Raw genomic sequence first — 22859 nt, forward strand, 5'->3', positions numbered from 1 at the left:
TTTGAAGCCCTCAGCTTCTCAATGATCTCGTGGCTGGGAAATTAAGGTATGGTTTGAATACAAGAAATCAAAACAGCTTTACTGAAGATAATTGAACATGCAATATCATATCCTAAACTCCTTTATCGATTCAGTAATGGCATGCTTCGGACGATTTTTCTCGTTAGTTTATTGTTGGAGCTAATGTGTCTAGTGACAGCTGTCTTCAAACATAACTGCACTCATGCAAACGGCAACATTATATATTATTATTATATATAAGGTGCATCCATGGAATCAAAAGACTCATCGAGGGAGACCCAACATTGACATACCGTTATTTCACACAATACCTGTGATATTTCCCCTTAAACTCATTCACAGATGAAGCATTCACAACCACCTCTGGCAACGCATTCCACCTATTTACAACCCTCCAATTAAAAAAATCTAGTGCTAAACACCCTTGTTAATTACACTCTTACACATTGTCCAGGGATGAGCCCTCGTTCTCTCCCTTCCTGCACTGGTCTTAAAAATGTTATATAAAACCCTTTTAATAATTTATATGCCTTTATCATATCTCCTCTCCTACGTCTATCAACCAGTTTTTGAAGCCCACATACCTTCAATCTATCCTCGTAGGAGACATCTCACAGGCTTGCAACAATTTTCGTATCCCGCCTCTGAATCCTCTCCACCATTTCCACATCACCAAGAAATCCAGGTGACCAGATCTGTGCACAATAGTCCAAATGAGATCTTATTAATGCTTTATAAAGTGGGACAATCACTTCCTTATCCCTGCTTGTCAGTGTGTTCTTCAATAACCATGTAATCTGATGTGAAGTTTTGGCAATTGCAATATGCCCTCGAAACTTAAATTCTCTGTCCACAATAATTCCCAAGTCCCTATCTCATCAACGTCTTGCAGTTCAGTTCCATTAATATAGTAAACAGCATGTGATCTCATCCTTCTGAAATGCATCACCTTGCACTTGGCCGCATTAAACTGGCAGCCATTTGGTTTATCCCAAACCGTCAGCCTATTTGAGTCATCCTACAAGATATCCACATCATCCGAATTAACTTTCGCTCTTCCCAGTTTTGCATCATCAGCAAATAAACAAATGGATATCTCCTTTTAAAATATTCCCAATATCATTGATGAACAAATTAAATAACAGACGACCAAACACTGAGCCTTGAGGAACACCACGAGTCACCTGCCTTCTACTGGACTCCGCTCCACCATAAACCACTCTTTGATATCTATCCATTAGCCACCCTCTAATCCGAATCACTACCCTCGGATCCATACCCATTTCCTCCAATTTATGCAACAGAGTTCCATGCGGAATCTTGTCAGATGTCTTTGCAAAGTCCAGCAGGATCACTGAGTGAGGATTTCCTTTACCCAACTCCACTGTTACTTTATTATAGAAAGCGAGCAAATTGCTAAAGCATGATATACCCTTCACAAAACCATGTTGCCCCTTATAAAGTATCATACTGCTGTCCACCCAGTCCTGAAATCTAATTTTTATCAACAACATTATTCCACTACATAAGAGGGGGGGGAGAGGGGCTCCAGGACTGAGGTAGCAAATTATAGACCAATAATTTCTCCCTCTTTACACTAAATTGGGACTTTACCAGAGGCTTAAATTAAATCATCGAGAAAGTCGTGTTGCTATTTATAATTACGATTGAAACGAGCACGGCTATGAGGGAAGTCAGTGCATTATGTCGATGAATTGACTGTTCTCTTCAATTCACAGGTTTTCTTGTTTCGGAGTATGAAACTTCCTCGTTTCCAGTAAGAAAAACCATTCCATCTCTGTATGAGACTGACTAACACACTCATTAAGTATAAAATTCCTTCGGTTCCTGGCCGAGAAACTGTTCGAAAAGGATCCGATGGCTTTAGCGATCGTTTTTTCATCAAATAAAGTTAAGGAATAGCAAGAGAGGTCTTAAAACACAGTAAGAGTATTCAAGTAGATTCATTATATATATATATATATCAGCATTCAGTATCACAGATTTGAACCTATTGATACGAAATAGACTACCATAAATGTCACGCACCCCCTTTAGAAGATTCCTCTTTTATTGTCGTCTCTGCAATATCCTTAATGTGACTACATTATTCTTTCCTTCGCAACCTCTTGCTTGATCTGTATATGTGATGCCGGAGGATACGTATCCCTAGGTTGCTATTTTCTTGTCTTCTTATATGTACTTCGTATTTTAAGACGCTATTCTGTTAGATTAAGTAATCCAATATCGATGTCAACTGCTTGAAAATATCTACCTCTGTTTGTTCTTCTTGTCATACGTTTCTGAAGTACTTACAGATTTTTTCGTTTGATATATCTGAATTCGTGGTCCAACTTTCATATTCTCTCACTGATGTGGGAAGACTAAAATGAAGACTCAACGTTTAAGCTATTCGTGCTCTAACATATTTCAAATATAACGTAAACACATACGACGGTGATCTGAACAGCTCTCGGCCTCGATCATAGATGGCAACACTATCGGCAAGATTATTTTCCTAATCTGCTACATCTGTCATAAGCATCCATGTGAAATTGCAAGTCAATCTATCAAGTAATTTGTTTTATACAGCTGTCTGTATCTCTTGAAATGGATAAAATTAAGTATCATGCGGTTATAAAATTCTTTGTAAAAGAAGGTTTAATGCCAAAAGATATTCATTCAAAGTTCCTAAAAGTTTATGGGCACTCTTCTCCTTCGTTTTCGACAATTGCGAATTGGGTTGCCAAGTTTAAACATGGCCGCACCAGCCTTGAAGATGATCCACGTGAAGGACGTCCAAAGAGTGTAACAACATCAGAAATCATTGATCAAGTGCACGACACAGTATTGGATGACCGGCGAGTCAAAGTGCATAAAATGCTGAGACTATAGGCATTTCAAAAGAACGTGTAGGATATATTTTGCATGAAGAATTGCAAATGAAAAAGCTCTGCGCAAGATGGGTGCAGCCCAGATCAAAAACGCACTCGCATGAAAATTTCTGAATAGCTCTTGGAGCGTTTTTAACAACAATAAAACTGAATTTGTGCGTGGATTTATTACTATGGATGAGACTTGGATTTATGATTACACATCAAAATCCAAACAGCAGTGAAAACAGTGGACAGAAGCCGGTTGTTCAGCACCAAAGAAGACAAAGTTGGTTCCATCAGCAGGAAATGTTATGGCATTGGTGTTTAGGGATGCTAAAGGCATTGTGTTTATTAATTATCTTGAAAAGGGTAAAACAATGACCGGGGAATATTATTCCGATCTTCTAACCAGACTAGACGAAAAATTTCGTGATAAAAGACCTGGTTTGAATAAGAAAAAAGTCATCTTTTATCAGGACAATGCACCTGCGCACAAAGGTGTTTTGGCAATGGAAAAATTAAGGGATTAAAGAACTATGAATTGTTGGACCATCCACCCTATTCCCCAGATTTGGCTCCCTCTTACTTCTGTCTCTTCCCAAAACTAAAACTCTTCCTCGCTGGTCAGCGTTTTTCTTCGAATCAAGAGGTGATTGCAGCTGTTGAGGGGTATTTTGCAGATCTTACTGAGAACCACTACAGGGACGGGATAATGGCGCTGGACCATTGTTGGAATGAATGTATTAAGGGAGATTATGTTGAAAAATAAAATAATTTTGAAATTATAAATTCGTTTTTAAATTGTTAGGCCGAGAACTTTGCCCACCCCTAGTAAGCAGAGAAGAACAAACTGCTTTTGTCGATAACAAAAAATTAACGATTTCATTAGGAATAGTTAGGAAACTAGTCAACAAGATAACATTAAACAATTGGTTCGGCCTGGTTGGATGCTTGTTTTACTTTCACTGAAGACAAACTGTTATGTTTCAGTGCGAAATATTTGTTGATTTTTGCTATTAATAAAGAATATATTTTATTTCTGTAGTATGCCTGTGTATTTACTATGTCACAGGGTCAATTAAAGAATCTGTTTATATGTTGTTGAATTGCATTTCTATGCATGGTATGTTCTAATGATTTCAGCTGGGCATTCATATCTTACGATAGCTTTCAAACAGTTGAAGCTCAATATCAGTTATGCCTAACTTGTAAGCTATGAAAGAGAGACTCGATATCACTGATGTAATTTATGAAAATTAAAAAATAATTTGCCTTCTGTGTGTTTACGATGAGATTGTTGTCGAAGCAAATTCAACTTCCTTTTGAACGTTGAGGTTCTTCAGCAATGGCAGAAGAAACAGTTTTCACACACGTAACGGTGTGATTGGTCCAGTGGTGACACTCTCACTGCTTTTTAACCACCTCCGAGTTTGAACATCATTGGTGGGTTGGAGTGCCACTTCCCTGCTTACACAACGATGATGAAGGTGAGTTAGTGTAATATAGAGGTTTCTCCTCTCAGAAACATCATTAGTGTATCATACAGAAACAGGCACGCAGTTGACAGGCAGAATCCGCCTGGAGAGAGAGAGAGAGAGAGAGAGAGAGAGAGAGAGAGAGAGAGAGAGATGAACAATTGTCCTCTCAGGGCATTAACAAGATGCCGTGATGGGCTTTTGAGAGCAACACGTAAGGAAAAGATAGGATCGCATCTGAGTATTTATATTTTACTTTCTGAAATTGGCATTCTTCTGTCCATTCGTTGTTAAGGAATTTTACTACAAATGATTAAGTGAAAATCGGTTAGATGAGAAAATGATGCGTTCTATGTGATGCAAATTTCTGTCTTAAACGAATCTTAATATTTTAAGACTGCACCTCTTGTTTTATATCTTAAAAACGAATAAATGCAATCTTAATTCTGATTGTTGATTCTACCGTTCTATTGGATCCAGATGAAATATATTAAATTGTTTGGAATTCACATTTTAGAAAAGCGGTCCAATGTTCGCTACGATCTTCAAAATCAAATCTTTGGATCGATCAGTAACACAGAAATTGATACTTTCATTAGCTTGTTTATTTCTTTCTTCTTCTTCTTCTAATTCTTCTAGTCCATTGAACAATGTTTTCCTCGTTTTCTTCTTATCTATCCTTTCATCTCTGCGAATCTGCGATCATTACGATGACCCTCCTCTACACGGATCTCTCCATAGTGAACACTTTGGACTGTCCTAACCTGATTGCATTCTCAACCCGGCGATTAATTTAGACCTTCGTTTCTTTCTGAATCTTCAAATTTTAGTATATCTGTCTTCTGTCTTTTCAATTTTGTTTGAGTCCGTTTTTCACAAAAAAACGGACTCAAACAAAATCAAAGCATTATTTACAAATACTCAGTCTAAACGTTCCCTCGTTAAAATACGCATCGCATGAAGAGGCTTCATCCAGAGCATGGAGAACTAGTAGGAGAGAAATCCTTCTTGGTTGCTTCTGTGTAATACCTGACCCACAGGTAAGTTCTTTTTATTATGAAGAAAGGTTTTTGTGAATGTGCTTACCATGATTTTGGTGAACTACATACTTAATCGGTTTCTTCTGAAAATATATTTTATAAGTTGTACGATTGTAGAAATTGTAAGGTTTCTGAATTCATAAGACCGTAGAGGACGCTTTAATATTGTTAGTTTAACACAGCAATAATTTCATATTAGCCGAACTAAAAAATATGTTTATATTTGAAAAAACAAGAATGAATCAGCTCGATAATAATAAGAAACAATATTTCCTCCCTTTCTCTCTCTCTCTCTCTCTCTCTCTCTAGTTTAGACCACATAGTCAGTCTGCGAATGGTTATTCCTTAAAAAAACAACTCCACGAGCGAGCTCGTTCTCCATCGAAAGACTGCTACTAGCACTCGTTAACAGTGACCTTCCTGTCATAATTCCGTGTCACTGACGGGCTTCGTTTCTGTCTAGAACGCGTTCTGCTGACCTCTGTACGCCGACCGATACAACGTGGGCGGAATGCAGATAGAAAAATCAATACCGAGTGGTGAGGTCCCTTGTAAGACTTCGCCTAATCCCTTGGAGCAAGCAGCATCTCAGGACAGCCTCTCTAAGACTTCACACATCTTTCCCGTCAGGTGTTTCTTCATTTGACTCGAGGTACATGTAAATTCTGCAAATGAAGTCACGTATGAATTCTCCACTTACAATCCAACCATTGGCTTTGCTTTCAGGTCTCTTTTAATTGCGTTTCATTGTCTTACCACATTTTAAGTGAACATAAGAAGCTAACATGTATTCTCAGGAGAAATCGAAATTTCATATTCCTTTGTTTTAGTTGGTAAATTATTACTTTGGCGATCAATATTTGCATACATTCGTGCTCATTCACAAAAGTAGAGAACTCAAGACAATTGTACCAGTCGTTGATGATAGAGGGCGTTTCAGTCTTTTAAGAATGAAGTTCACAGAAAGTCAGTATTGGGATATGAGAAATTTTTTTACGTGATCCATTTCAATAAGTTATGCAAAAAATGCACTTCATTTGTACAGGAACAGCTTATAATTTAGTGGACATTTTCCTTTGATGGGACACCGCATTTTGCGAGAAACAAAAGTAGAAAGGATCAAGATCTGTTGAGTGAATTTTGCAAATACCATTGAACAAGACACACACACACACACACACACACACACACACACACACACACACACACACACACACACACACACACACACACACACACACACACACACACACACACACACACACACACACACACACACACACACACACACACACACACACACACACAAATTATTGATACAATCTTTCGACAAAAGTTAGTTTATTGAATGCCTGTGGATGTACTTTCTTAGAACTGCTGCTAAAGGGAAACTGACAGAAAATAGTATTAGTAGAGAGAAATCGTGTTCGGAATATATTCTATATACCAAGGCATTTATGGGTGTGATGTTTCAATGCCAGGAGAGGCTTGTTGTCGCCTTATTGTTATTCCCAAAAAGGAAATCTCTTTTGGGCGGTATTAAATTTAAAAGTATCAATCTGGGCGGTATTAAAATTAAAAGTAGGTGGAGCGGATTCTTTTTGATGGGGTGAGGCAGATTTGATTTTCAGAATAACTGAATTCGACTGGGCTATCTCTCTCATTTGGAGAATAATTTAGAATCCACTTTTAAGGAAGTTCATGCAGTTGTTTTTAAGTGTTGTTTGCTTTCACGTTAGGGTTTCTAAATGGAGGGAGAATGCCTAGAGCACTCGGAATTTTTTCCTCTATGTTTAAGAAGATAGTTTATGAGGTTTCTGTAGGAAGGGATTGAGCGGAAGATCAGAATTAGGAGCTCTCTTCAGACATTGGTCAGAAGTTCGACGAAGAAACCCGTTAGTTCTCACACGCGAGCTAATCAGAGAGGAAACGAGATGCTGTGTTCTTCCTTATGAAATATTCAGCAGTGATGAAGGAAATTAATAGCAATAATTACCTTGAACGGTTTCGGTGCAAAGAGTTCTTTCTGAAACTCTCTTGGAAGTGTATCTAGAATATTTCTAAGAAGGCTATCAGTGTGGTGGGGGTTCTCTTCTTGGTAGGGCGAAAATGCCCCTCTCATCTCTGAACCAGGAAACAACTGGTTCAGAGATGTTCTTAAGTATTGATTTCATTCTTAAGAAGTGAAGAAAACTCGAAGATCTCCCCTCTGACCTCGAAGGCAGAACTGGATCCAAATGCAGTGCTGGATTTACCTCAGGCTAGAGCTCACAGCGGACGACTCTCGACCTTTGTGTCCATCTGGTGTGTCGGGAATAAATTAATCTCCTCATTAACCTTCTAACCCTCGCTCATCTCCAGCGACGTCGACACTGTTTGTATTATCGGTCACCGTTCTCGGTAACAACAATTCTCCGTCGCCAGCCTCGTCTCGGAAACCACCAACCTCTCGAGCCAGTGAACAAATAAAATGGGCGGCCGGCGAGGAACAATGCGGCCAGTCAGAGTGCCGAGTAATGAAGTTACATTCCGCCTGGTCGTTCACAATCCGGTACGTTAGCCATCTCTCTCTCGCGCTCTCTGTTTGCTGCACGGACAAGCGTCTCCACTGACCACTGTCCTCTGACGTGGGGTCCTCTACGAGGTACGCAGATAGCGAGGAAAGTTTCTCGTGGCGCGTTCCCCGCCATCAGCAACTTCGATTCTCCTCATCTTTCGCCATCACATCATCTTCCATTCACTCTTCGCACAGCTCTTCTCTCCCTCCCATGCTCCAGTTTGGCTCTTGAAAAAAATCAATACGAAAATCACGGATGAAGGGGAAGTGATAATCTTCCTTGAAAAACTGCGGTCTGCTTTGAGTAACGATTTGGCCAATTTCTGCTACCATTTTGCTATTTTACATTATCGACATCTCCTCAGTTTCCAAAATGCTGCGAATCCTCCATCCCCAAGAGTAATTCCTAACATTTCTGAATTTTTATGCTCTTTGAACAATTTGAACAGTTAGTTATTCTCAATTGTTGAGATTATTCCAACTGTTGAACTGTTCAGTGTGTGGTCTGTTATTCCAACAGTATTTCAAACATTCACTTGTTCTGTTAGTTGAATAGTTTCAGTATTTGTTTTCGTTCTTTTATTTGAATAGTATCGAACATTTATTATTCTTATAATTATTCTAGTTCGACTCTATAATAGGATGGCATTTTCGCTGTCCACTTACCAGTCTGTGGGTTTCATCTCCTGTTAGGCGGATACTTGTCACTGTCTTTAGCTGGAAGATGATTTTCGCCACTCTGCTAGCCGTCACACTAACCGTCAAACCTTGCATTAAAAAAAAGTATTTTAGTGCCGCTAGCAAACTACTTTAGGCATGGACGAATCATCTCGGGTTGTACTTGCTGGTGGGAAGAAGCAGAAAAAATGTTGTCCGAGTGGATAAGCATAGGCGCTCTCCAACCGGCAGATTGTTCTTTGGAATCACACCGTAGGTGTCGATGTTTGTAAAAGCCTTCTCTGGAGGAGTTTCATAAGCTTGTCTTCTTTTTTTAAAACTGTTTCGTGTTTTCTACTTACATATCAGGCAAGCTTGTTACACATTGTAGCGTATGTTCACTATTGGAACAATTCTACACGTAGGGGAGGACGTCTGATAATTTAAGGATATATAATTAGCCAAGAAAGAGAATTTCATATTGGATGGGAGATTAAATCAGGAAAGGGTAAAATGAATTGCAGGTAATTTTGTTTTCAGTTACTCCCACCCTGGAAAGGTATAGTATGTATAGAAAATGTACAGAAAACCTTTGTACTGCGGGTCAACTAAACATTTGTTTCTATTTTTTGTTAAATGTATATATTTTGTATTACAATAACTAAAAATATATAAATAAATAAAATAAAACGAAAGATGCAATACAGAACACAAATCGTGCGTAAAGAAAAAATCTAATACAACAAAGCAGTTAAAACATGAAAAACAATAAACCAAATCCATCCAAAATCATAAACAGCAATAAAAAAAAACGTGAAAAAATTCTTTCAAAAATATTCACATCATCAGTTCGTAGCCTTAATAACAAAGTCATCCAAACCGTTGTTCCTAACGGAATTTCGACTAGGAAAGACAGCAGCTATCCACCCTTGCCTGGCTACATTTGGCACTGTTCTATCGGTCACAAGGGCGATAACATGGACACTCGTCGGATCCAACACCCTCTGCGAGAATTCAGAATTCTTAATCTGGAATTTCATTATTTTGACTTTGCTCACACTTTCCTTAGCGAATTTTGTAGAATTCATTTGTTCATTATCATAAAATTCTGATAAATATTCAAACCAACACTTTAAATATTTATCCTGAATCCTTAAATTTTCTGCGGTCTGTACACCTAGAGTGAGGCTACCTCTCAAGGACTTCAATGTCCACAATTAAAATTGACCCTTAACTTCTCCAATTCTACTAAGAAGACGGGAAAAGAAAGCAAAGTATTGCTGTTTTAGCGATTAACAAATGTCCCTTAAAATGGTACATCCTTCACACAGCTATTCTGATCTCGTGTCCTTCAGCATTACACCAGTGACAAATGGGATGATCTGTGATTCTCTATGGCCTCGTTACTCTTTCTATTGTGATCAGGACACTCACGTTGAAATAACAGGAAGAATTTTAATCGGAATATAAGCTTTCTTATTTCCCCGATTCCTCTCAAAATCCTAACTTGGCCCTTGGTCCTCAGCAAGTATGCCAAATGCTATCCAAGAAAAAAAAAATTCAGCATAGCGGAAGTGGCTGAAGCTGTGTACAAGCTTGGCACACAGCCTGCTCAGCCAAAAACGTACCTCCTGTTCAGATGGCTGCTGAGCATTCTTGTCTGTTTGCCATTGCCATTGAATTTACAATTCTGCCCTTCTATGTTGTTAAAAGTAACACTCAAAGATAAGGCTGACCTTCGAGTAATAATCTTCTCGTTCGTTCTATAGAATACCAAGGCAATTTGTGTCCTTTATACTAACACCGTCTACTTGTTTCTATCCATGCTATTCAAAATAATCGCGTGTTTTTCTGATCCGAGCTTAACAGCTTGGATCTCAACAAGTCTTTAAGAACAGGCTAAATGCAATCATGCCATCTGGACAGGTTCGGTTGGGTTGCATTTTTCTATTTGTGATCAAAATTTGCAATCCATAATAAATTTCATATTCTATCGTCTGTAGAAGTTGTCATCTCATCTGTCATCCACCCGACTTAATGAAAACAATCCTATATATCCATCCAAATAAAGGGAATAAAAGTCAGACATCAAACCATCGTCTCATTGCCCTCAATCCGGTTCTTGTGAAAAGAATGGAAAACATCATCAACAGCCAATCCCTAAGGCCCAAAAACCTGACCGAAGGTATTAATTGTCTCTGGGGAGCGAAACGAGCCTGCGTAGCTCATTCGTAATCGATGATGTTGTGTGGTTAGACATGCCTGGATTCGAATCCTGTCTAGGTACTCGAAGAACCGTTATAAGGAATTTTCAGATTAAAATGAATTAGCCAGTCTCGTATAGAAGTCGAGGCTTTTCCTCCTGGAAACTCTTTTTGCATCCTTTGCGTGGTGAAAAATCCGAGACAAACAGACCGAAAGATCATACTCAATTAACAGACAAAACAGAAAGCATTCATTGGTCTCATAGCCTTGGCTGAAGCTCTCAATAAGCAATCTCCTAGTCAGCTTTAGAAACCTTTAGATAGGCAATAAGCGGCTTGGATAAATTCATGAGGTCGCTCTTGATAATTTCGATGTCTTATGGGGCCTGCTACAGAAGCCTGCACACCAAATACTATCTTATGATGTGCCTTCTACCCTTTGTAACTTTGTGCGTTAGATTACTATACCAATATCGTACCCTGGGTCTCTGTACTTTCATCTAATTCTTCCTCTTCTACATAAATGATCTCTCACTAACCTCAAATTCCATTCATTCTCTGTTCGTCTTCTTCATTCGACAAACCTTATAGCTCACAATCATTCGAAGCATCCATAAAAATGACTTTAATATTGATCTCTTTATCATTCTCTAATATTTTTTTATATCAGCTGCACACACAAGAGGGTCCCAAGACATATGACAGGACAGTGCCGTATGTGAGTAAGTGAGAGGTAGAAGAGAAAAATGTGTTGGTGTGCTCTTTAAAAACCTGAAGAGTGTTGTCATTGGGGAAGGCAGCGTAGCGAAGACTGTTCCAAAGAGCAGAGGTCTATAAAATGAAGGTAGAGAATATCCTATAACACCAATTCAAACGTTTATAGATCTTTATCATATCAGCCCTCTTCCTCATGTTAACCAGAGTCTGTAATCCACATACTTGCAATCCGTCCTCATAGTCTAAATCCCAAAATTCGGATATAATCTTTGTAACTCTTCTTTCCACTCTTTCAACACAGCTTCTTTGGTCTCCCAGTTTCCAAGGGGCACCTGGGAGACCAAATCTGCGCACAATAATGCAGGTGTGGTCTTATTTAGGCCTTATAAAGAGGGAAAATTACTTCATTATTTTTACGTGTCAAGGTTCGCTTCAGCATCGCAATGATCCTCTGAGTTGTATTTGAAACTTATGCCGTGACCTTTGAACTTCAAACTCCTATCCAGCATTGCGCCAAGATCCTTGGTCTCACCAGTTTCATGTAGCATGACTCCGGTAATATAATATGTCGCTGGAAATGTCATCATGCCAAAGGGCATATCTTTAAACCGTCTAACGTGACACTGACAGCGGTTTTCGTTTGCTCAAATTCCAATCTATTCAAATCATTTTGTAAATGCTGAATATCAACTGCATCCCTGATTGCCCTACATATCTTCGTATCCTTCCTGTTAGACCATTGCTAATGTCATTAATGTATAGACTGAACAACAATGGCCCAAGGAACTCGGCCGTAACATTGATATAAAATATGAGCAAATTGCTGAAACATAACCTTCCTTTATTTAACCCACGCTGCTGCTTGCAGAGTATAGCATGTTTGTCTACCTGTTTCTGTATGCAAGTTCTTACCAACTTCTCTAAAATCTTTACTACCACACCAGAGATACTGATAGGTCGGTAGTTAGACACATCAGTTTTTGCACCACCCTTGTACAATGGAACTATCATACATTCCTTCCATTCCTGTGGTATCATTCCTGAGCTGAGATGCAAGTTATACAAACATGTGAAAGGCCCAGCCAATTTGACTGAACATTTCTTTAGCAAACGGGCTGATACTCCATTTGTCTCTATAGACAAATTCTTATCCAGGTTATGCAACAGCTCTTCATCCTCGTCTCATGCACATGTAACTCTTCATCCAATATAACAGTAGCACTGGGCACTATGCTACATACACCTGGTTGATATATCTTAGCAATGTGAAGACTCATTAACTCAATAATCTCATCAGCTTCTAGCACTAGAGTGCCATCTACATTCAGTACAGGTGTTCTTCTACATTCATTCTTTCTTTTGCTTTCGGCATAAATAAAATTCCTTCGGATTGCCTTTAGCTTACATGGACAATTTATTTTCATAATCCGATTTAGCTTTCCGCACAATGTTCGTTACTTTTCTGACCTTCAGATTTATATATTATCTCACTCTTATTCTCAAAATATTCTATCAACGTCATTTTCTTCTCGTGTTATTGCTTAATAAATTTGCACATCCATTTCACTCCCAACCTATTTATACTTCGAACACTAAGGATACATTCAGATACCATGCATTTTGAAAAAGTGCATTGATGAACCTTTTCAAAGATTCCCATACATTGCTGACATTTCTCTCATTCAGTAACTGATGATATCATGGGACTAAAGATAGTATTCTCCTAAGTTGGTCATAATTTCCAGCTTTTTATTTCAACGTGTAACCTGTTCTAATGGAAACATCAATATAAGTAGATGCTTTCCAAAAAGTACAGCATGATCACTGTCACTAATTGGCGGTAAAATAGCCATATTCTTAATAAAGATCCCTTCTGACGCTATGAGATCTCCGGGAGATGTTGCCATTATACCTCAGGATGCGAGAGAGGTCGAAACATGGAGGGTAGAAGTTGCCAACAGCCTTGGGAAGCGACTGCCGTTAGGACATCAGACAAGCTTACGTTACTTACTGCACCTGTCCCTTTTTACAAAGTCTGCTTTGTATTTACTTTCTGCGGTTGTTTCGATATAAGCTGAGTGAAAGGCTGAAGTTTTTGGACATGTGCTGAATTTTTTGTTTGGACAGCTTTGGTAGTCGTTGTAGAATTGGATTTGGACAAAGATCGAGGATTTTGAGTGGAGTGGAGAATAAATGCCCTCATTCTGGTGAAAATAATTTCAGTTTTAGATCAGAACAGATGCTAGGATAGGAAGGCAGGACGCAATAATCAAACCATGGAAGCAATGCGTAAACGTTGCCAAAAAATAAGTGCCAACTGGGATTAACTGAAGGTCATCAGTGGGCTGTAGGTTTAGAAAGCCTTTGTAGAACTGACAAAAAAGTACATACCAATTAAAAAGTTACGTTACATAAGATGGATACATAAGATGGAAGAAACGCAGTTTTTATTATTCATTCTCTTTCTGATGTCTTTTGAACTACTTCCTATTCATTTCTTTAAAACTGTTTACTACGGAAATTCAAATCAAGCATTCATAATTTTTACAGTTTTTCTATGTTAAAAATTACACTAGTTCGTGATTGGTTGTCTCCAACAGCGATGGGAATATAAGAAATTGCTACCGTGGCATCCTGTCAAGTGAAGGATAATGTTCCAAAATAATTAGGAGAAAAACACTAAGAAATATATTCCGGGCTTTTTACGGATATCTAAATTAATTCAATTTGTGCGGTGTTCTCTCTCCTTCACATTGCTTTTAAACGCCTTGAATACATCCCAACTATTCTTTGCTTTTACTAAGAGTGCATGTTGTACGTTTCGTCATACCTTTAAGAAATCATTGACCAAATGAGGTCTCACAAAGATCACTACCACGGCAGAACAGAAAGGATATGCTTAAACGTGGTAGCATAAGTAGTGAGGGGGGGGCTACCTGGTGGATACGAATTCATTAAGAGTTCTTAAATGAAACTGCAAACCGAAAATGGATTAATTTATAGCTAAAAAAGAAGAAAGGAAATCAAACTGAGAACTATCTGAACTGGATAAGAAACAGAATAGGAACATCGAACATTCGAGAGCTGCACGTTGGTTCGAGTTATGTGGGCTTGCATTCTCCCATGGAAACCCATCTTGTGAACTTCGGTTCTCAATGTTTTTGTGAAGTTTTGTTCCGCTCGATCCCGGAATCCCAACGAGTCGGCCGGCGAATGGTAGTTTTTACATGGTATCCTTCGTAGCACCGTACGGTCAAGTTCGGTGAGTGTGGTGAGTCGTCCACTACGGATAACACTTGCAGTTGACTCCCTGCATTCCATCTCATTATGGTATCACTGACTGTTGATCTGAGATAGCCCAATTTGGCACCAATTTGCCGAACAGATAAGCCTACAAAGCAGCATATTATCACAACGCCTCTTTCAAACTCTATCAGTTCCTTTCTCGCAGGAATTTCACCCGGACACAGTTGCACTGTGTCCGGGTGAAATTGTATCATATATGAGCATCGTATTCTTCCAATTTATACCAGCTACAAACACTTAACTTGCTACATGGTACGATGCACTTTGTCAATGAGAGTGTCCGTTGACTTCTTTCCAAGCAGTGTACTTCAATTGGTGCGATGTTTCTCATTTCGTAAAAAAATTAAGCCTCGTTACCTTCTCATCAAAACAAGTTATAGTTCATGCTGGAGTTTTTATATCGTTTTTTTTTGGTTAATTTTGATGTCGAACTTAATTATCTAATTTCGCCTCCATCTTTGACATTCGTAACTGCTTAACGCTGCACCCTCGACCGAGCAGATGGACGGTGCGAGTGTGGCGAATACCCAGTGAACATCTCTTACCAGAGTGCGTAACCCCAACTATGGAATGGAGGTGGCATTGGAATGGTATGGTCCTATTTTTCCTGATTTGGCCTTGGGCCTCTGTCTGTGGTGCCACGAACACTGAGAAATATCTGAACATTCTGCACAACGAGATGCTTCCTGCTTACTATTTTGCGGCTTTTCTACTCACTGGCCATTCTTTCTTTCAGCAAGACAATGAACCCTGTCATGAGGCTGCTGCTATAACTGCGTGGGTTTTGGATATGAAGGTCAACACACTTGGCTGGCCTCCACAGAACCCTGATCTTAACCCTACTGAACGTCTGCGGGATGAACTGGGGCATTGGGTGAGATCAAAGGACGTCCACCCCACAACAGTCCAGGACCTCATTACATGCATAGAGTAAGAATGGTCCAAAATTCCCATTGATCGCTATCGTGCTCTTGTGAAAAGTATGTCCCGTAGGATTGCTGCAGTCATCGCAGCGAAAGGAGTTCCTTAACCTTTATAAGGTGGGTACCATGACTGTTTGTTACTCACCCTATGGAGGTCGTTGATTTCTTTTAAGCAATGTATATTCACGCAGCCATATAGTATGGATGAAAATACATTACTCGAGAAGCTGTTGAAAGAATTATCCACGGTAAGAGTGTCATAATCTTAGGAGATCTTAATGCGTAGGTTAGAGAATCTAGGAGTAGTAGAAAGTTTGGGCCACTGGTTTCGCTCAGAGAAATGAGGGCGAACAAATATTATAAATAGTTGCAACAGAAATTATTTCAGAATTACAAACAGCTGCTTCGAGAAGAGACAAATCCGTACAAAAAACATGGTACTCTTGGGAAGCAGAACAGCACTCTGTAATAGATTATTTCATAAGATGTTAATGGGGATAAGAAAATGTTGTTATGTGGTTTAACGAAGAGTAGCAATGGTGATGGGAACGCGGGGACTATCGGAAAGTTAATTAGGATGATTCTGTAACATTAGTTTAGAGATCTGTAAAACAAAAATAAAAACAGATTTAGAGATAGAGGAAGGACGTGGAAATAGAAATGGCAGAGGTTAGAGAGCATTAAAGAAGTTCAGGGAGGAAAATGCAGTGGTTATGATAAAAAAAAAATACGTACGTTAAATGTTAAACTGTGTGAAGATTATTTTTGATAATTTGGAATGGTTTACACTTAATCTACGAACTGTGAACAGAAAAGAGCCCTGCTGTTCATTGTAATGCTGAACATGAACTCTGTCAATCATAAAAGGAAAGAAAAGATCAGAAAAGTTAAACAGCGGTATTTACAAAATAATGTGGTAATTTTGACACATTCAGAAGAGCTGCAGAACAAGTTGGACAAGTGCAACAGCATCACGCAGAACTACGGATTCTATAATGATATGGAACAAAGGAGCATGGCTTTTACAACTGTAGTTAGGAGGTCTCATACTCGAAAGGGCAGGTTATTTCCCCCTAAATTCTGGTTTTTCATTCCCCCCCCCCCAAAAAAAAGATAAACCGTCCTGAACATATACGCAATTGAGAGACGGAGAAGCTGTATGCAAATAGGATTGAACTTCCCTGTCAGAGGAAGCATTAATTAGGTTGCCATAAAGCCAGATTCCTTGGCAGTGACAAGCAGGTAAGTCTAACACGTTATTGGCAGTGCGGTGGTGGAAAGTAAAAAATGCAACCAAGCACAATCGTTTAAAACATTCTGCTGAAGGCTTTATTCGCAATGGCTTGCTAAACACGCGTCGCTTGATTATCAATCTCAAGAATTTCCCTGACAGTCTTTTTTTCCCTTTAAATTTGGGAAAGAACCACACGCACTGCGAAGTATGGAGAATGAGCTTGGCGATGATTAAACGGGATGATTCGCCTTTCCCAAAGTTCATGGCGAAATTTTATTGTCCAGTTAGGAATGGGCGAACTACAGTAGTTCAAAGGACGGATTTCCAGTTTTCCTAAAAAGTTTTGCTGCATTCAAAAGCTCGCGATCTGATTATCAGATCAGGAGCGCGCTTGTAAGGCGGTTTCGCATTTCAAGTGTCACCACTAAACACGAACTTTGCGCCAATGGGAATGAGCACGCAGTTTAGTTGTTGTTGTTGTTGTCGTAGGGTTCGACCCAGTTTTCCTTCACTGTCCCTTACGATTGGTTGAACCCTTCTAATGAGGGATTTAGCATGTATTTTATGACTGTAGATCCGTGTGTGTGTTCATGGGCCAGTTTGCCTTTTCTGAGGTTTCGAAAACCCTCGTTCTCAGGTGAAAAAAACTCCTCCACCTCTGTATGAGACCGGTTAACTCGCCTTTAGTCGAAAGAGACCAGATAAAGGTTCCTCACGCCTTGGACGGGAATCCAACCCAGGTCTTTCAGACAAAAGGGCTTCGTCTATTCCGACTGAGCTAAGGAGGCACACGCAGTTTAGTTATCTCTAGGAATTGATGCAAGTCGAAACATCCTTCACTGCTGCTCACCGCTCATTATACGGAATAAAATACCCATTTCTATATTTGAGAAAGTGAGGAGACAATTCTGTTTTGAAAAGCGAAGAATCCTGAAACTTTGACAGTAATCTGAACTTCTGTTTTCTCTGTACTCGAATTAAAAATTTAGAACCGGTTAGAAAAGTAAAGACGTACTTCCTTCAAGTATGAATGCTTGCATGTCAACATCGTATCGTTTTTCAAAAGCACTTCTTTTTAAAAGTATTTTCTTTTAAACTTTCTTCAAATAACTTCGTGTACTGTTTACAAAAGCACTTCAGGTACAAGTATTCTTTTCATTGAAACCTATTATTGTTACATGAATTTATTTATGTAAATAAATAAATTTTCAATGCAAGTGCTTTGTCAAGGATATATCAGATAATTTCAAATGCAAGCGCTATTTGAAAAAAAATTCAAGTGCTAAGTTCCAAGACACTTCAAATATTCCTCTGAATACGAGATCTTTTTAGGCCCTTTGGTCACTACGTGAAGATTCAATAAAGTTGGGCATGACAGAAAATAGTCTCTACATAAAAAAGGGGGTTAATACTCAACAGTCAAAGTCCCCGCATGTAAAGGGGTATTTTTCATGCGACAACTGAAATCCAAAGAACGTGCTTGGCGATTGGGGCTGTCACTGAAGGGGTGCAGTGGCCTCCGAGAGAATTCCTAGTAACACGGGAGGATGTAAATATAGAATTTCAAGCAGTTCGTTAAGGAAGTCAAGGGACAAACGCTGTAAATCACCTCGTCTGTAAAGTGCGGTCTTGAAACTCGTGGGCGGTAGCTGCTAAGTGACAGGGAGGGGCGGGTGGACTCGATTTCTCAGAGCAAAATGCAGGTGTTGCTCCGCTGCGCGTGGTAACGCGGAACGAACACCTGGGAAATAATTAGGAAGAAAGAAAGAAAGAAGTGCTCGTCACTCACACGAAACGCGAACAAACGGGGGGAGTGTCAGAAAACGCACGCACCGTCTGTTTTGTGATTAACGCAATGATCGCGTGCATCCTAACAACGGGTTTCTAACGAGTGAACCATCCTCCTTTTGTGTTAATGAGGGCGCTCACGTTTCGTGCGGTGGAATGAAGAAACCCGACCTCATCTCGTCAATCTCTCCAAATTCCCTCCCAAACAGGTTCCAATTTTCAATAAAACATTGAAGAGGAGGCACTTGAGCCACGAGCAAACTTCCATCCAGACGTTGTTGCAGAAGTTAAAAATCATTGATTGGTCGTTGCATCTTTTGGAACATAAAACCTACGTCCTAAAGAGAAGTCCTCTTCAGGGAAGTGATGTATTAGATATGCCATTACTGAAGGATCTTTCAGATTCGGTGTGGCGATCATTAAATAAATAAAATAAATCTTCTACTTCCAAATTCAGAGATCATCTTCAGAGAGTTCTTGGGGAGAGTGGGGGGGGGGGTGAGCACTTGCATTGAAAATTTATTTGCTTGCATAAAAAAATTAATCTGCATAATCATTTAATGTTCGAGCACCTGGAGATTTCAAGCGGATCGCGTGTGAATTGGACTGGGAAAGTTGATGAATTCAAAAGTTACTAGAAAAGTATAGGGAGAGCTTCTGTAGCAGTCCTTATAGACGAAGCTCTTTGATTGGAAAGACCTGGGTTCGAATCCTGTATAAGGGTTTTCATCTGGAATGGAGTTAGGCGGGCTCATCCTCAAGCGGTGGACTTTATCTCTCGAAACTCGGGTTTTTCGTCCCGCAATCAGGCAAACCGGCCAGTAGAACATTTGCAATTTACACACATATACAGTTATAGGCGGAGAGCTAAACCACCTTATCCTGGAGGTATGGTTACGAAATGTGAGGATACTCGAAGGTTGGACGCTTGTGAAATATCTTAAAAGCTCAAGAAAGTATTTACTCTCTTCGTATGTGATTTCAATAGAAACAGGATTAAATTGAACCTCTGCTTTATTTGATTACTGATTCTATCGTTTCTTCATGGACAGGTGAGCACTTAATAAACATGAAAGCCTTTCTTTCATTCGCTTTAAAGAATGGCAGCAGAAGATTCAGAGGGAAAATTGCCGTCACAATTATTTTAGTTAACATTGTCGTAACCGTAGCTAAGAGAAGCCAATGTTTGTTGATTGTGTGATTCACTTGAAAATTCCGGCATCAGCATTATTGCGTATACTGGAAAAACATGACCTTTCTTTTGAAGTTGCTCTCTCTCTCTCTCTCTCTCTCTCTCTCTCTCTCTTTATCAACAAGATTGTCCACGAAACCCCTTGAACCGTAACTCTCGATCACTTGACCAGCCAAAGCGCTAAAAATCTTCCTTTTCACGCAGAAATATAACATAATGGTCTGTTGAGAAAAACTTGTATGCTGATCGTGTCTTTCAGAAGATATGTTTCAATGCTTGATAATGTACACAATTGAGAGTATGATTACTTCAGTAATATGCAGTGTGAAATAAATACGAAATTTAATCAAATAGTATGGAAACTGAAATATTTTACTGGAATCATCCACATGTTATTACCCTTTAAAGTAAGGCTCCTTTAGTGATTGATACTGGTAATGGCCAAATTGGTCAAAACTAAACTGAGGTCTGAGGAATGAGAGATCTCTAATTAAACGTTTTCTAAAAAAAAAGTATTATTAAGTATCCTCGTTACCAAATTTCATTGGTAACGTTGATTCAGACAAGTCTTCTTGAAACAGTTCCTTTATGCTGCAGAGCTATCCTTAGAGATCCAACAGTCTCCTCTCGCTTAAACTAAACGTGAATTATTCGGTATTGGCAAGGTTTTATCTTCCCCGAAACTCATGTTTTTCATCCCACAAAACAGATTCGCCAGAAGAAAGAATACGAGGGTGGCCTGGAAAGTTCTCAGCCTCGACCATAAATGGCAACACTATCGGCATGATTTTTTTTCTTAAGTTGGTACATGTCTAAGTTGGTCAAGAAGTTTGTTTTATACAACTGTCTGAAGAAAAAGTGTTGTCTGTATCCCTTGAAATGGATAAAATTGAGTATCGTACGTTTAATTATAAATTTCTTTGTAAAAGAAGGTTTAACGGCAAACAAAATTCATTAGAAGTTCAAAAACGTTTTGGGCACTCTTCTCCTTCATTTTCGACAATTTAGAAATGGGCTGCCGAGTTTAAAAGTGGCCGTACCAGTCTTGAAGATGATCCACGTGAAGGACGTCCAAAAAGTGTAACAACACCAGAAATCATTGATCAAGTGCACGATATGGTAATGGATGACCGGCGAGTCAAAGTGCGTGAAATTGCTGAGACTATACGCATTTCAAAAGAACGTGTAGGATATATTTTGCATTTATAATTGCAAATTATATACTACGCGAAACCCAGCTTGCGAAAAATCTTTGCGGAAGAGGGCTGCCGCGCTTGCTTACAGCTGATCAAAAACGAACTCGCATGAAAATCTCTGAACAGTGCTTGGAGCGTTTTAACAAGAATAAAACTGATTTTGTGCGTCGATTTATTACTATGGATGAGTATTTGATTCGCGATTACACACTAGAATCCAAACAGCAGTCAAAACAGTGGACAGAAGCCGGTTGTTCAGCGCCAAAGAAGACAAATTTGGTTCCATCAGCAGGAAAGTTCATGGCATCGGTGTTTTGGGATGCTAAAGGCATTTTGTTTATTAATTATCTTGAAAAGGGTAAAACAATGACCGGGGAATATTATTCCTATCTTTTAACCAGACTAGACGAAACTTTTGCAGAATTAAAAACTCAACTTTCATTAGGACAATGCACTTACCCACAAAGGTGTTTCGGCAACGGGAAAATTAAGGGATCTGCACTGTGAATTGTTGGAACAATCACCTTATTACCCAGATTTAGCTCCCTCTGACTTCTGTCTCTTCCCAAAATTAAAACTCTTCCTCATTGGTCAGCGTTTTTTTTTTTTTTTTCGAATCAAGAGGTGATTGCAGCTGTAGAAGGGTATTTTGCAGGTCTTACTGAGAACCACTACAGGGACGAGATAATGGTGCTGGAGCATCGCCGGAATAAATGTATTAGGCTCAAGGAAGATTATGTTGAAAATATAAATAATTTTGAAATTATAAATTCGTTATTTCATTGTTAGGGCCGAGAACTTTGCAGACCATCCCCGGACATTCCCATCTGCAGGATTATTAAAGTGGCGTTATAGCCAGAGTTCCGTCGGCCGTAATCCAAAATATGAAAATGCGCCACTAGCAGTTAGGTCGCAGACTGATCTTTGAAGACTAGGAAATGTCTTGGAGATTTTTTTAATTAAAGTATTGTTAGTAGTAATTCAAAATCTAAACTAAAGTGAAAAGAGGGTCCCTCGGAGAAACTAGAAATTATCAATGGGGGATCCTTCTTCCTTAATTTTTATATGAATATTTGGCCCCCGAGACGCTAAGATAGCCAAAAGCCTCGTGGGAACCCTGGAAATCTTGTTAGCTTGGTCAATGATTAAATCCTGATAGAGAGAGAGAGAAGCAGCTCTTAACAGTACTGGCTTCAAGACAAATCATGTCAGAAAGACTCATTTCCAGAAACTTACAAGCATGATCAGAATGATCGTAATGGCTGTAATACAGTAAGATGGAAGGGATTAGAGTCTTGTCAACTTATCTTTCCACTGCACATTGTATATGACAGGTTTTTCCAGTAGAAACGGAATTAGAACATAAAAAATCGACCACTCTGGCTGTGATAGGCCATTGAGCCAAACACGAAAGTGGGATGGGGTAAATGATAAAAGCTCACTCGGCTATTTAGTTTGGTATAGTCGTTTCAATGTAGTAACTGTCGATGAAAGATTTTGCTGTTATCGGAAAAGCTGACTTAAAAGTATAATAATATACTTTTTGCTTTAATCTGACTATTTTGTGGGAAAATTAAACAAGACAAAGTTTTGCCTGCAGCACAATGCCAGGAATGGCTCAAAGTCCAATTGTTGTGTTATGTGAATTATTGCTAAATAAGAACGCGAGTAGG

Source organism: Typopeltis vanoorti, chromosome 9, assembly GCF_054136105.1.
Source record: "Typopeltis vanoorti isolate ZY-2024b chromosome 9, IOZ_Tvanoo_1.0, whole genome shotgun sequence".
Lineage (NCBI taxonomy): Eukaryota > Metazoa > Arthropoda > Arachnida > Uropygi > Thelyphonidae > Typopeltis > Typopeltis vanoorti.